The sequence below is a fragment of the Phyllostomus discolor genome, chromosome X (genome assembly GCF_004126475.2).
Source record: "Phyllostomus discolor isolate MPI-MPIP mPhyDis1 chromosome X, mPhyDis1.pri.v3, whole genome shotgun sequence".
Classification (NCBI taxonomy): Eukaryota; Metazoa; Chordata; class Mammalia; order Chiroptera; family Phyllostomidae; genus Phyllostomus; species Phyllostomus discolor.
The window spans coordinates 42,018,646-42,035,547 of record NC_050198.1 but is presented as its reverse complement, the minus strand read 5'-3'; positions in this window follow the sequence as shown (position 1 = coordinate 42,035,547).

Genomic DNA, 16,902 nt, shown 5'->3' with positions numbered 1-16,902 from the left:
CCTAGGCAGACGAGTCAACTGTATGGCAGGATTGAAGACTTGCAAAGCTCAGCTGGAAGCAGTCTGGTTTTTTAGGCATTGAGTCCTTAAACATCTTCCAAACTTTGAAGAGGGAAACTTTATAAATCTGCACGAAACCGATGGGTTTAATTGCAGTGCATACTACTGGTTTTGTCATCACTGCTGTTGTCATTTAGAAGAGAAGAGTGAGCTCACAGAGCTGTAGCTTGCTGGCAGTTATTCAGGGGCCCTGTTGGGAGGGGCAGGCAGAATAGCAGAGTCCCATGGGGTCCTGCTCTCAAATGACCAACCCTGGACTTCGGAAGCCTCAAGAGTATTTGCTGCAAGGGGAGGGGATGGAAGCAAAAGACTTGGGTTTCCTCCCTCCCAGACCTCATTACTTTATTTTTTTCTTCCTGTTCACAGAGTTTCCCCTATATACTTTGTGCCTCAAGTCCCTTCCTAAGATCTGGCATCTTCATAATTTCTAAAGCAATCAGATAAGTCACAACCTACAAAGATCTCCCCTGCCTCTGTAAGGCCTCACTGGCTGTGGGCACCAAGCTGTAGAAGTAAAGGTTTCCAGAGATAGGTCCAAGAGCGCTATAAGGAAAAAGCCCTTTGCAAAGTCTTCGAGAACTGTCCTGGAACCCCACCTTCAGACTTCTCCCTCCCCGCTGACCTACGTAATAGTGGACTCTTCCCTATCCTAGAGGAGGAACCCCACCATGCAGTCCAGTACTGCCCTGGTTGCCTTCTGGTCCTGGAACAGCAATTGCCCCTTTCTGAAGAGTCCAGGATACAGCCTCAGTGCCCCCCATTTCCTGGAAGGGGAGGGACCCAGCTACCTTCCCCTTCTCGGGGTACTCTGCTGCTTGCTAGATCTATGCAGTAAAAAACCACTAAGTGGGTTTTGGGAAATGACGTTTTCTTAAGGCTGAGAGTTGTTCCACACAGCCTGAAGGAGGATGGGGCCAACCATTATTCCATCATGCTAGAAGGGGCCCTAGCCTACTGGCCATTGTGTTCCCCACCCCTTTACTCCACCTGTGGGAGCATCTGGACACTAAGCCATCAAGACACATTCTGATTATTCTAGAAGAGGCCACTGGAGGCCACAGGGTCTGAACTAGTGAATGGCATCTGTGTCCAAAGGGCCTGGTGGCCCCAGCTTGTGCCCTCCATTTTTGGAGAGGAACTGTGGGCCTTAGGGCACTAAAAGCAGCACAAAAACCTAGTCAGCTTGAATGCTTTGGGATATCTCAAGTCCTTTGTTCACTTGTCCTGAGCACCACCCTTGCCCCATGAATAAATAATATGTTTGAATTTCGTCTAGTGTTTGAACTTAAAACTAGTAACTCCAGCTTCTTTAAGGGCTCAGTGACAAAGAAGGAGAAGGAGAGAAGGAGGAGAGGATCCAGCTCTGCCTTCCTTTTGGGGATCCCATTAGCTAGATCACCTCAGTCCTGCACATAGTTGCCCCATAGTTTCAGATGCTGAAAGATGGAGAATTTCCAAGCTGGAAGAGTAAAGCACTGTGATTTTACAGAATAAGAAAATGAGGCCCAGAGATGGGGGCCTGACTTCCCTGAGGAGGGGACACAGTAGAGGGATCTTAAATTAGAACTCTGGTTTCCAGCTCTCAGTCAAGTACTTGGGTCTAGAGTGCCAGCTTTGCACTCAGGCTGAAGAAAAGCAAAGTGGTGACAGGAATGTGGTGAACAGAGGAGAACTATCATTACTAACTAGTGTAATATAAGCTGCTCTGTGTCTGTGTGCTGTGGTTAGCATTGTTGGGAGACAGAGGGGCACACTGGAATCAGAACTCCAAGTCTAGAACTCATGGAAGATCATGGACGATTATAAGTTAAGAATCAGTCTGGGGCTCAGGCATGGGTACGATAGAAAAGGTTGTTTTGTTGTATTTTCAAGTTGCTGATGGAGAGTTGGGCAACTAGCCCCTTGTAGGGCTGGCCTGGGTGGGCTCCTTTGGCAGTAGCTGATTGTTTGAGTTTTATTCCTAATGAGATCTGTGTTAATATCTGCCTCGGGTAGTTCTAACACTGACAGTGGAATTTTAAGTGGGACAGTAGTCTCAATGCAGTTGCCAATGTCACATGCTTTGCGTGTCTAATTCTGAAAGACTGGCATGCATTACACTAGGTTTAGGGAGGACAGCACAGTGTTTCTAAGCTGCTTGTCTGTCAAGGATTAATTTAGCCTCTAATTACTACATTTTCTCCTCAGTTTGCTACATGAACATGTTGTAACAAAAGCTTAAAGAAGTATGCCATTTCATTTAGCCACTGCTTTAAAATTAATTTGGGGGATATAAAGTCAAATCTGACACACTTGATGTTAAAATAATTGTGCTGACATTCAAATTAAAGTGAACAATCTGGTTGTTTCTAGTGATTCCCCAGTGATGGGGTAAAGAGCATTATTGTGTTAGTCACAGCCACAGCCCTCAAAATGAGCCCTGATAACATGAAAGAGTGTCACTGCACTAATCCCACTGGGCAGCCAGTGCTCCCTGCACATGGCTCGTGTCCTGTATGTTGGCTTCAGAGTGTGACTAATGACCTTTGTAGTGAGGCAACCTGCGACCCCTTCCTGCCTGCTAAGAGGGGGCAGACAGGTGGTGAGTTCTCTTCCCGCAGCAGAGGTGAGGCCATTCCAATTTGAAGCCTCAAGTGCCTGCCCCCGAGGTAGAACATGTTCAGAGCATGGCAACAATGAAATTGTAAGATTAAATGTCCTGGGCTTCTCCAAGGAGGCTTCTCTCCCTCCTCTTCCCTGTGCCACCCACCCTAGAGAGATGGCCACTTGGCAGGCCTACAAATCTGTTTTGATCCCTACCTCCCCCAACAGCAGCACTGGTTGTGGGAGCCATAGGCCTACTCCCCATTCTAGGGTGGCTGGTAAGTCTGGCTTCTCAGATCCTGGGCAGGAGTCCTTTACAGCATGGTTTGCTTCTATTTCATAGTTCATGGACGTAGACTTGTAGAATAAGGGTGACAACTATCTTAGCCAGTCGTAGGACTTTATATCCTTGCCTTGGCAGTTGTGGGCAGCCAGACATTTACACTCACGCACACTCATCCCTATCCCAGTGTCAGACAAACATGATTGCTCTTCATTTCCTCCCAAGAAAGAGAGGCACTTCACCTTTTACAGTACATTTTGCTTTGGGATTTGAGAACTAGAAGCTGACATTATCTCTCTTATCCTCAACACATCTTTTTTGAAAGGTTGTACCCAGATAGAAAGGGCTAGGACCTAAACCCTTGTTCCCCACGCATTTGGGAATAGGCTGTTTGGCCTTCGCAGTCATGCCTTTGGTTTTGCCTTTTGTAGAATCCTAAGCAAACCAAGTTCAGGTTCAGTCTCCCCACCTTGTTGTTTCTGGATCCTAGACCTGCCCATCCCCCTTCCCTGGAAAGGCGCTGTCCTCAACCCTCTGTGACTTAGTGTGACTTCAGGAAAATCTGGAACCTCTAACTGAAGTTATGGGAGGCAAGGGCCATCATGCCTTGGAGAGCATCCACTCTTTAGAGCACACATAGGTGGTGTTCAAGGGTTAGGTAGGCTCTCTTAGTCACCACCAAGTGGTACCATGCCTGTAGAATGCCCAGCAGCACCTGGCTGCCAAGACTCTACTGAGCTCACCTCAGGGAAGCTCACCCTAGAAAAAAAGATTCCCATTTCTCTGAAGCAGGTAGGCTCTTTGCCTTTTGTGGATCATGGACTTATTTTTAAATCTGATGAAAGTTGTGGTCATCATTTTATACCACTGCCACGTATATGCAGTGTTGCATCCAATTTCAGGGGCTCATAGACCCTTCTGGAAGTCCATTCATAGTTCCCTTGGGGATCCTTTGACACAGATTAAGAATGCATCAACATGGTGCTTAGTCTGCCAGGTTGTGAGGTCATCTCTGGTCACCACATGGGCATAGAAATACCATGATGTGGTGAATGAACATGAGTTTTGCCTTCGGCACAGGACATTAACCAGCTGTGGTATTTTAGGCAAGTTCCTAAAGCTACCTGAGCTGCAGAGTCCTCATTTGTCAGATGGGAATGTAAGAATGCTAGCCCTACCCAGCTTAACAGCATCAGAGGAGATTCAAATGAACCAGTGTTGGTGAGACAGTCTTGCACACACCAGACTCAGGAACCCTCTTGGGTTTCTCCCTGTGGTGTCACTGGTCATTCTTCATTTTGCCTTCTTATTTGGCCCGAGAAATTTAACCAACAGAAAGCAGGTCTCTTTTGACGTAACAAGCCCATTTGTCCCTTCCTTTGACATTGTGTAAGTTACACCTAGGCAAACTATCATAGAAGAGTCTCTAGCTCGAAAGGGACTTCCTTGGGCATGCAGAATGTCTGAGATCCAGGCAGTTCTGGAGGTTGCAACTCATTAGGGGCCCTGCTTGCTCAGACCTCCGGCTCCTGAGTGGAGCTGGGGTGTATGTATCTGGACCAGTGCCCCAGCTAACTCCTGTGTTGGCCTGCCACAGGAGTTAGCAAATGGGATCTGAGAAAGCAAATGGTTTGGTTTTCCACATTCCAGTACTGTCATACCTGCAATCAGGAGGTAAAAGTGGATCCTTGAATCTGTCCCAAATTAGTGAAAAGGTTTAGTCAGCTCTTTATGAAAACTGGGTAGTAGACCTGCCCCAGGATCTGTCCCCTGTTCTGTCCTGAGGGAGGGAGGGAGTAGTTCTCTTCAGGGAAAAGCCTTAGGAGCAGCCTACAAGCACTTTGTTTGGTGGGAAGTCATCTTGGGAGGGAAGAGGCCCGCTGGACTCAATTCAAATAGCCCTTCTCCACTGCCCACAACCGAACCTGGCAATGTGGAAAGACTTCATGGTCAAGCCAGGAAAGCTGGCAACTCGTAGATGAGGAAATTGAGGCCCTGAGAGGGGACTGTGCTTTTCCAATGTCAAATAACAAGTCAGAGGCCACCTATGCAAGAATACAAATGAGCATAAAGACATGTCATTTGCCCTGTGCTCCCTCCAGGTTCTCTGGCTCCTGAAAATAATGTCTTTTCACTTCTTTTAAAAACATAACCTGTCTTCAGATTAACTTGGTTCTAATGAATGCTCAGGTTTTCAAAGTCAGCTTGAGACAATAAAGAGCAGGTTTGGAAAGTTCTTTGAATACTCAGGATGATCCCAGCCATGCTAAGCCTGCTGCTATGCAGTTCCAGAATCAAATCAGCTACATGTTTGTAGAGCAAGCCCCCTCTGCCTCCTCTGCCCTAAGTTAGGAATGTTTTTTGGAAAAGAATGTTTCTAGGAACTTGGGCTTTTCCTTTCCTTTATGAAGAAAGGAGTATTGTTTTGCTTTGAACTGGCTGGCAAGTAGATTGAAAGGTCCCCTCTTTCTTGTGTTAAACCAGTCAGATTTTTGAGGGTTGGTTAAGTGGAGATCATGTTAAAAAGGAGTGTTTAGTACTGGGTTACTAAACAAAGTGGCGCTGTTTCCCATCATTTGCTGGAGTGTCTAGGCCTTAAGCTTCATTATTCTTCTGGAAAGGGAGAAATCCTGCCAGTCACTTGAAAGTAGATGCCACCCGGCAATTGTAGGCATGCTCATGTAATCATCCAAACTGATAGTGCTCTGCAAATTGGGAAGTGTGGCGGTTGGCATTTGCTCTTTGGAAGAATCATTGTTTGGGACCAGCTTTCTGAGTCTGCAAGGGGTCCCTAGTGCAATGGTAAGAAGAATGTCCACTTGGAGAGTCAACTGACATATGCTCCAGGTCCAGCTGTGAGCCTCAGTTTCCCCATCGGTACAGTGAAGGAGTTGACTAGGAGAATCTGAGGGTGCCTCCAGCTTTGATGTGTCATGATTCTCGGAGTTGCAAATTAAACTCTAAGTTACTTAAAATATTTGAAAAGGATAAATCATAATTTGTTATATTTTGGAATTATTAAGAGACATAAAACTATGAGGGTTTCATTTTAGTTTGGTAGATGGGGGCTATGACTGTCATGTAGTCGAGGACAGTTCTAGAAGTCTGGGGAAAGACCAAAAGATTTGATATGTATTTATGTAGGACCAAAGAATGGGAAAGGGGATGTTCTCTTAGAGATCCAGTTTTTACACATGACCATAGTTGGGTTGGATTCCCCTCAAGCTGCTGGGAGCTGAGATAGTCCAGGAGTCAGATGTCCCCACTCCCAACCTACTGTGGACTGTTTCCCCACCCACAGTCCACATACCCTTACAGGAGAAGAATCCAGATGTCCAGTTTTTGAGCCTGCAGTCAGCAGAGTATCAGGCTGAGAGATTTTTTATTTCTAGCTATGAAATAGCTTATCAAAAAGGAAATTTCCCCCTTATTTCTACCCCCAACAGCCGAGAGTTGTTCTCAGTTAATGTAGATAGTTAATTTTGTTGGATTTGTACCAGTGCCTAATTTAAAATAAAGCCGATTTTCTTAAATAATGGGAGGTAGTCCTTGGGGGCTTTTTATTTGGAATTATTTTAATTTGAACATATTGACTGTTTTAGGTTTGACTTCACATATTCTTATTGTCATTATGCACAAACAACCTAAACCACCCCACCCTTATTTTTTGTGATGAGTAACAGTTTGTCTGGTCTAAAAAAAACCTTAGTTTCTCAACTGTTTGCACCCACAGTACTTGCCATGTTTGCTTATGTTTTTATGTTTAAATCACAGACACGTGTTGTTCACTTGTAGCTAATGAGTGCTTACAAAACCTGTCCTTCTTATTCCAAAACAGCCCCAGATTTGGAACTGGTTTGTTTGTTTTTTTCCCCAACAAAACAATCTCTTATCTATGCCCAGCCACCCCTCCTCAGGCTTGGAACAGGACCAATGACTGGGAGGGAGGCAGTCTGGCTGCCACGCCCAACTCTGCTGCCTCACTGTGTGACCTTGGCTAAGTCCCTTACCCCTCTGGGCCACACAGTTACTGTCAGGACAATGAAGAGGCTGGCCAAGGGTTAGAGGGCTCTCTGAGAATTTGCTCTTATTGGCATGGATTGTTATATCTGGAGGCTGTGATTTGACCTGTGGAGTATATGACCTTTAAATACTTTCTAGAAGTAAAATTCAGTGATTGTCCAAGAAAAGTGAAACTTACTAGCACTTAGTTCCTGAAGACTGGCTGTTTTTTGGAAAAATGTATCTATGTGTATTCCCTCCCCCTCATTCAGGTTTGTTAAGAGTTATGGGCTTGAAATTAAGGCAAAAATGGGGGGAGGGCAGTGCCCAAGACCTTTCTCTCTAGTGAACCCTTGCAAGTGATGGGGCCCATTGAGCTGCCTCTCCTCTGCCATTTAGACAGGTCAGGGGTCAGTATGAAAAGAACCCAAAGCAATACAAAATTAGAACTTGAGTGCTGGTCAGGAACTGGCAAAAGTCATTTTGAAAAAGTGATTATACAAAAATATTTTGTGTTTCTACTATGTGCAAGGCATTGTGGAAGGATGGATGGATAGATGGTTGGATGAATGGATAGATGGATGGTTGGATGGACGGATGGATGGGACAGGCAGATACATGAGAGTTAAGATGCAAAAAGCCACTGAATACCCAAAGTAAAGAAGTTCTACAAATTAATGTGTCTGGGTGATGATATAAGAATGAACAAAATAGACCAAAAAATCCCTCATGAAAGGTAGTCTAGTGGAGGAGAACAACAAAAAACAAAATTAATAAGTAAAAAATATAGTATAATATAGCATGTCCGAGGTGACAAGTGCCTTGAAGCAAAATAGATCAAGGAAGGGAATTGGAGAATGCCATGGAAGGATGCACTTTTAAATAAGGTGGCCAGCAAGGACCTTGCCAAGAAAATGAGATTTGAGCAAAAATTTACAAAACCATGTATCAACCAGGCCAGTGCTATCTAATAAAAATATTGGATTGGCCAAAAAGTTCGTTTGCTTTTTTCCTGTAATATGACACTAGTAGCGTGTAGTTGTCTTTAACTTCATTTGAAACAATTTTGTTATGTTGTATTGTGACAGCTGTCACATGAGTTTGCATTAAAAAACATCAAAATTGAAGCCCTGGCTGGCGTAGCTCAGTGGATTGAGCGTGGGCTGCGAACCAAAGTGTCACAGGTTCAATTTCCAGTCAGGGTACATACCTGGGTTGCAGGCCATGACCCCCAGCAATCGCACATTGATGTTTCTCTCTCTCTCTCTCTCTCTCTCTCTCTCTCTATCTCCCTCCCTTCCCTCTCTAAAAATAAATAAGTAAAATTTAAAAAAAGATATTTAAAAAACCCATCAAAATTGGTGAATTTTGGTGTAGCCATTTTAATAGTGAAGATAGAAGAAAACATGCAACATTTTCGGCATATGATGCTTTATTGTTTCAAGAAAAGTAAAACACAACTGAAATGCCAAGATTTGTGCAGTGTACAGAGAAGGTGCTGTGGCTGATGAAACATGTCAAAAGTGTTTTGTGAATTTTCGTGCTGGAGATTTCTTGCTGAATGATGCTCCACAGTCAGGTAGACCAGTTAAAGTTGACAGTGATCAAATCACGACATTAACTGAGAACAATCAACATTATACCACCTGGGAGATAGTTGACATACTCAAAATATCCAAATCAGTCAAGGTATTGATGAGAATAAAATATGTGTCTTTTATTTTACAGAAGAAAACATATATTTTTTTGCCAACCCAGTATAATACAAGACACAGATCCAAGCCACACATATAATTTAAAATTTTCTAGTAGCTACATTTAAAAAGAAGCAAGTGAAAGTAATTAAATAATTTTACTTAACCCAATCTATCTAAAAATGTAAATGCTAAATACTAATACTAAAATATTAGTATTTCAACGTGTAGTCAACCTAAAAATTAAATTACTGAGATGGTATACATTCTTGTTATCATACCAAGTCTTCACATTCTATGTAGTTTACACTTACAGCACACCTCAATTCATATTAGCCACATTGCAAATTTTCCACAGCCACATGTGCCTCATGGCTACCATTTAGGATGGCACATAACTAGACTCTTAAAGTTAAATGTTCTGCCCTAGCTGGTGTGGCTTAGTGGATTGAGTGCCAGCCTGCAAACTGAAAGGTTGAAGGTTTGATTCCCAGTCAGGGCACATGCCTGGGTTGTAGGACAAGCCCCGAGTTGGGACATGTGTGAATCTCATGTTTCTCTCCCTCTCTTTCTCCCTCCTTTCCTCTCTCTAAAAATAAATAAAATATTTTTTAAAAGTTCTCATTTTAGTGGATCTCTGTACTTTATAGGATGCTTTCTTTGCTTACTGGGCTGAAATTATTTAAAATAATAACTATTGCTAATCACCATTAATTTCCATAAATTCCTTTACTGTAGGTAGTCTTTTACATCTCAGCTCTTCATGTATCTATATGTGTCTGCCTATCTGTTCATCCTTCCATCATTCCGCAAAATGGTTCTACCTGAAAGAAGTTCTCCAGTTCTCAGTTTTTCTGCCTTGCAGGCTGGGTTCTGAATGCAGACCTGGAGGGAGCTCAGTGGACGAGCTGGTATCTGCCACACTGAGCAAGGCTTTGAGAAGCATGGGCAAAAGGTCTTTTGTCAGAAGGAAGCCTACATTTTTGACTTGATATTTATCAGAACATTTCCCTGAATGCCTGTGTGTGCCTAGGGACTTCTGTCCTGATGCCTCTTGGAAACCTACCCATTAACTGAGAGCATTTTTTGAGGGTTGGCCTTTAAGCCTGTACTCTTTGCTCCTAGACCTTCTGCCCCCAGTAGGGGGGTGAGGCGGTGAATTCATCACTTCTAAGCTTTTGTAATTTAATTTTTTAACTTGACATAAATTCAGACTTCAAGAAAAGTTTGGAGAATAATACAAATAATTTCTGAATACCTTTCATTCAGTTTCCCAAATGTTAATATTTTACCACATTTTCTTTATGTTTTATCTACTTTCTCCTCTATACACAAACACAAATTTTATTTTAGTGAATTGTGTAAGAATAAATTGCAGATATAATGCTCCTTTATGCCTAACTAGCTTAATATATATTTACTAAAAAAAATTCTCTTGCATAAGTGTAGGATGTTGATCAAAATCAAGAAGCTAACATTGGTACGAATCAGATCTAAAGATCTTAATCTAAAAACTTTATTCACATTTTGCTGATTGTCTAAAAAATGTCCTTTATAGCAAACAACCAAAAAACAAAAAAAACCACTCAGGATCATATGGTGCTTTTTGTTGTTATGCTCCTTTAGTTTCCTTTAATCTGGGACAATTCTTCAAGCTCTCCTTGGTTTTGTAGCATTGATATTTGCAAAGAGTACAGGTCAGCCATTTTGCAGAATGTCATTCATTTTGGGTTTGTCTGGTGTTTCCACATGATTGGATTCAGGTTATGCATTTCTGGAAGGAATACCATGGAGGTGATGCTGTGTACTCCTCAGTGCATCATATCATGAAGTTCATGATGTTGGTACGTCTTATTACTAGTGTTGTTAACCTTGATCATTTGGTTAATATGGTATCTGCCAGGTTTCTCTACTATCAATTTACTATTTTCCCCTTTGTAATTATCTTACATGTATATATTTTGAAGGTATGTTAATGTCCTGTTACTCTGTAAACTTTCACTCACTAGTTTAGCATCCATTGATGATCCTTGCCTGAGGCAAGTTTATTATGTTGGTTGCCAAGTAAAGAATTTCTAATTCTATCATTCCTTCTATATTTATTGTTTGGCTTTCTACAGTAAGGGAGTATTCCTTCCTTATGTCTTTATATCAGATGAGCTCATGGATTATTTTTTATGGATCAATGGAACTCATGGTTCAATGAGTTATAATTCTTTACAATCATTATTTTTTTTCATGCTCAAATTTCCCCAGGTTTGGCCAGTGGGAGTCTCTTTATGTTGCCTCTTATGTCTTTTGTTTAAATAAAAAATAATCTTGTAGCCAATATTGCGAACATTTAAACATACTTTATATTATTTTAGAAAGAGCAGAAGGGAGGGAGAAAGAGAGGGAGAGAAGCATCAGCTTGTGAGAGAAACACCACACAACCTAGGCATGTGCCCTGACCCTGAATCAAGAAACTGAACTGGCACACTTTCACTTTGTAGGACAATGCCAAACCAACTAAGCCATACCAGTCAGGGCACCTCTTACATCTTTTTGACATATTCCTAATCATTCTCTGAGCATGGTCTTAATTTCTGGCATAATAAGATTGCCCCAGGCTCATCTTGTACTTTTCTGCCCCAGCCATGAAAATCAGCCATGATCCCAAGGAGCCCTAGTTTCTTTTTGTGGAGAATGGTACTTGGAAACCAAGATCTGATGCCCATTTCTAGTGTTACTATTAGTAGACCCCCTTAGTCCATAAAGCTAGAAAATTAATTATTTAAATATCTCACACCTATATTTCATTATTTTATTAATTTCTACTTTTGTGGTAACTCCTCTAACCATCATATATTCACACTGATAACGCTAAATTCCAATCCAACAACAAAGTTTATTCTATCTTTGTGACTTCCTTTTATGACAATGAGAAGTCTCTCTGTTATTATCCATAATGTATTTGCCCATTCACTGAATCCTAACACATATAGAAAATAGTTTCAGAATTGCTAACCCATAATTCTATGAAAAGAAGCCTGTTAACTACAGTACAATATTTGTTTAGAATTCATTTTGTCTTTAGCTTAAGGATATATTATCCAAAAACTGTTAAAAATTATCTGGGCTAGTTCTCTGTCTCTGCTCCCAGTGTGGTCATTTGAATATGGTTCAGTTCTCTTTTTTGTTTAGATTCCTTTGAAGGTTTTTGTTCTCACATTTGTTAATTTTATTTATCTATGTATCTATTTATTTATTTGTATTAAATTTTTGAGGTAACATTGGTTAATATCTTTATATAAATTATAGGTGTACAACCTTACAATTTGATATCTGTATATTCTCAGGCATGCTCACACCCCAAATCTAGTTTCCTTTTGTTACCATGTATTTGACTGCTTTTATGCAATACAACCTCTCCCCACCCCCATCACCTCTGGTAATCACCATTCTGTTGTCAGGATCTATGAGTTTGTGTTTGCTTGTTTTGCTAGTTTAATTCTTTTTATTGCTGTTCGATTACAGTTGTCTCCATTTTTCCCCCATTACTCTCCCCTGCCCCCCTGCCCCATCTTTGTCCATGGCTCTTTTATACATGTTCCATGATGTTACCCTTCCCCTTCTTTCCCTGTTATCCCCTTCCCCCCTCCCCTCTGGTCACTGTCAGTTTGTTCTTTATTTCCGTGTCTCTGGTGAGCCTGTGAAATAATAACATACTTCCAAAAGTTGGAACTGCACAAAAGTGACACTGCCCATTACTTTTATCCTTTCTGTCTCATTCCATCTATCCCCTCTCAATAGCCAACCTCACTTGTTCTTCTGTTTTTCATTTCACACAAATAAGCAGATATCTGCACGTATTTTTATATGCCCTTTCCACAGGAGGGGCAACATACTCTTGTGGGCTTCACTTTTTTACATGACAACACATCCTAGTAATTACTTTGTATCAGGTCATAGAACCTTTATCATTTCTTTTTTAAATTTTATTTATTTATTTTTAGACAGCCAGGAAAGGAGAAACAGAGGGAGAGAAACATCAATGGGGGGTGCCTCTTGTGCACCCACCATCACGGACCGGCCTGCAACCCAGGCAATGTCCTAGACCATGAAATGAACTGGTGACATTTTGGTTTGCAGGCTGGCGCTCAATCCACTGAGCCACACCAGCCAGGGCAAAGACCTTTATCATTTCTTGTATTACAGCTACATAACATGACATAGTGTGGATATATCATAGATTATTCATTTACCCTCCTTTGTACGAGTATGTAGGCTGGTCCCAATACGTTGCAATTACAAACAATGCTGCAAATCAACAACCTGGTGCATATGTATTTTCATTTTGTTGGAGGTGTATCTTCAAGGCAGATTCTTACATGTGGAATTGGTGTGTCAAAAAGTAAACATACATAGTTTTGTTTGATATTGCCAAATTCCCTTCCTGAATGGTTGTTCCAATTTGGGTTCCCATTAGCAGTATGTCTTTTTCCTTAAAGCCTCACAGTGTCTGCAACACTTTTTAAATTTTGTAAATCTGATAGATGAAAAATTGTATCTCAATAATTTTCATTAGCATTTTTCTTTTTTAAAAAAAGATTGTATTTATTTATTTTTAGAGAGGAGAAGGGAGGGAGAAAGGGAGGGAGAGAAACATCAATGTGTGGTTGCCTCTGGCACACCCCCTACTGAGGACCTGGCCTGCAACCCAGGCATGTGCCCTAGACTGGGAATAGAACCGGTGACTGCTGCACAGGCCAGCACTCAATCCACTGAGACACACCAGCCAGGACAACATTTTTCTAATTATGAGTGACCGGGAGCATTTTTTCATATGCTTTAGAACCTTTTCAATCTGTATGTGTGTGACTTATCTATTCATGTCTTTCTTCTGCTCTCTATTGAGTTTTTGGTATTTTATCCTTAATTTTCAGTTTTTATGTTAAGAATACTAGTTTTTTAAAATCTGTATTATATGTTGCAAGTAGTTTTTCCACTTTGTCTGCTGTTTTTTGGTGTTCTTTGTTTTTCTTTGCTACACAGAAGTTTTTTATGTAGTCACATATCAAACTTTTATAGCATTTGGATTTTGAGTCACACTTAGAAAACCTTTCCTCACACCCACATTAAAGAGGAATTCACCCATTTCTCTTCCAGTATTTGTAGAGGTTCAGGGTTTTTTTAAAATATATTTTTATTGGTGATGCTATTACAGTTGTCCCATTTCTCCCCCTTTACTCCCCTCTGCCCTGTACCCCCCTCCCACCCACATTCCCCCCTTTAGTTCATGTCCATGTGTCATAAGTTCTTTAGCTTCTACATTTCTCATACTGTTCTTACCCTCCCCCTGTCTATTTTCTGCCTACCATCAAGGCTACTTATTCTTTGTACCTTTTCCCCCTCTCTCCTTCTCCCACTCCCTTGCTGATAACCCTCCATGTGATCTCCATTTCTGTGGCTCTGTTTTAGTTGATTGCTTAGTTTTTGTTTTTGTTTTAGGTGTGGTTGTTAATAATTGTGAGTTTGCTGTCATTTTACTGTACATGTTTTTTATCTTCTTTTTCGTAGATAAGGCCCTTTAACATTTCATAAAATAAGGGCTTGGTGATGATGAACTCCTTTAACTAGACCTTATCTGAGAAGCACTTTATCTGTCCTATTCTAAATGAAAGCTTTGCTGGATAGAGCAATCTTGGATGTAGGTCCTTGCCTTTCATGACTTGGAATACTTCTTTCCAGCCTCTTCTTGCCTGCAAGGTCTCTTGAGAAATCAGCTGACAGTCTGATGGGAACTCCTTTGTAGGTTACTGTCTCCTTATCTCTTGCTGCTTCTAGGATTCTCTCCTTCATTTTTACTTTGGCTAATGTAATTCTGGTGTGCCTTGGTGTGTTTCTCCTTGGGTCCAACTTCTTTGGGACTCTCTGAGCTTCCTGGACTTCCTGGAAGTCTATTTCCCTTGCTATATTGGGGAAGTCCTTCTTTATTATTTGTTCAAATAACCTTTCCACTCGTTGTCCTTCCTCTTCCCCTTCTGGTACCCCTATAATTCGGATGTTGTAAGGTGTGAAGATGTCCTGGAGATTCCTAAGTCTCTCCTCATTTTTTTTTTTGAATTCTTATTTCTCTATTCTTTTCTGTTTGGATTTTTTTTCTTCCTTCTGGTCCACTCCATTGACTTGAGTCCCAGTTTTCTTCCCATCACTATTGGTTCCCTGTGCATTTTCCTTCATTTCACTTGTCGTAGCCTTAATTTTTTCATCTAATGTGTGAGCAAATTTAACCAATTCTGTGAGCATCCTGATCACCAGTGCTTTGAACTGTGCATCTGACAGGTTGGCTATCTCTTGGTCACTTAGTTGTTTTTGCTGTGGAGCTTTGATCTGTTCTTCTGTTCGTGCCATTTTTCTTTTTTTTTGTTGTTGTTGCACCTGTTATGTATGAAGGGCGGAGCCTTAGATGTTCACCAGGGCAGGGCAACCCAGTCACTGGGTTGTGGGGCTATATGTGGGGGTGGGGTCCGAGAGGAAACTATGGCACTTGCTCCGCTCTCTGCCGGATTTCAGTCCCTTCCGCTGCTTCCCCCAAGCTAACTAGGCCTTTCTGGTGCTAATTCCCATGTTGGTGGGCTTGTGCACATTCTAGGATCCTTTGTGTCTCTCCCACACACTCTCCAGTGAGGCTTCGAGTCTCTCCCTGAGCCTCAAACCCCACCCCCCTAGGTGTTTTTAATCAGTGCCCTGAGGCTCTATTTCTGGGCCCTGGGACCCTGGGTTGTGCAGTCTGTCTCAATGCCCAGTTTCTCCTGGTTTATCCACACGTGAATGTGGAGCTGCCCGGACAGCCAGCTGCCTTACGCGCAGTGCCTCGCTTCACAATTGCTGCCTCGCTGGGCATGCCAGCCGCCTGCATGCCCAGGGTCCGCCCGCTGTGGTCTTGTGCCCCAGATGCCTTACATGCCCAGTGCCACCACTTTTTGTGCCAAGACCCCTCTCCACCTGGCTGCCCGACTCTGCCCTTCCTACCGGTCTGGATGAATGTGTGTATTTTAACTCCTTGGTTGTCCGACTTCCATACAGTTCAATTTTCTGTCAGATCTGGTTGTTATCTTGTTTCTAAATTGTTGCTGACTTTATTTTGGTTGGACGAGGAGGCACAGTGTGTCTACCTACGCCTCCATCTTGGCTGGAAGTCCCGAGGTTCAGGTTTTATGTAGAGATTCCTAACCCATTTGTAGTTTATTCTTATAGATGGATTATATGGTACGGGTCTTTGTGTACTTTTCAAATGGCTACTCAGTTATCATAACCCCACTTTCAAAATCATCCACCTTTGCCCCCAATGACTTTAAATGTCACGGTATCGTATATTCAATCTCCACATATATTTGAGTGTATTTCTAGATGTACTATTCCACTGGTCAATTTGTCTGTTCTTCCTCCAATACCACACTGTTTTATGTAGTCCATCACAAGCAGGACATGGGCATTGATACAATCCATCCATTCAAAATTCCATATATAGTTTCGAGAGTTCTTTATATATTTTACATATGTGCCCATTGTCTGATATGTAATTTGAAAATACTTTCTCCCAGTTTATAGCTTGTCTTTTCATTCTCTTAAGGGTTTCTTTCCCATAAAGTTTATTTTATGGACCATACTTCTGCTGTGTAGCCTAAGAAATATTTACTATGTTTATGTCTACTAATATAGATCTTTATTTCTTCATAAGCATTTTGTAATTTTCTGGATACCAATCCTATGCATATTTTCTTAGATATAATATCTAAGTATCATATTTTCTTTGGAGCAATTATAAATGGCACTATGTTGTTTACTTTTTATTTTTAAAGATTTTATTTATTTACTTTTAGACAGGGGGAAGGGAGGGAGAAAGAGAGGGACAGAAACATCGATATGAGAGATAAACGTCAATCGGTTGCCTCTCATATGCACCTAGTAGGGGACCAAATCCCCAACTCAGGCATGTACCCTGACTGGGAACAAACTGGCAACCTTTCATTTTGTGGGACAATGCCCAACCAACTGAGCCACAACTGGTCAGGGCTGTATTGTATTTTTTAAACATGGTTTTATTGATACAATTCACATACCATAAAATTCATTTAAAGTGATAAAATTAAATTGTTCAATTCAGTAATTTTTAATATATCCAAAGAATTGTGCTACCATCAGCAATATCTAATTTCAGACCATACTAGTTATCCTAGAAAGGAACCATATACAAGTTACCAGCCATTCCCCATGCCTCTTTACCCTCAGCCCCTA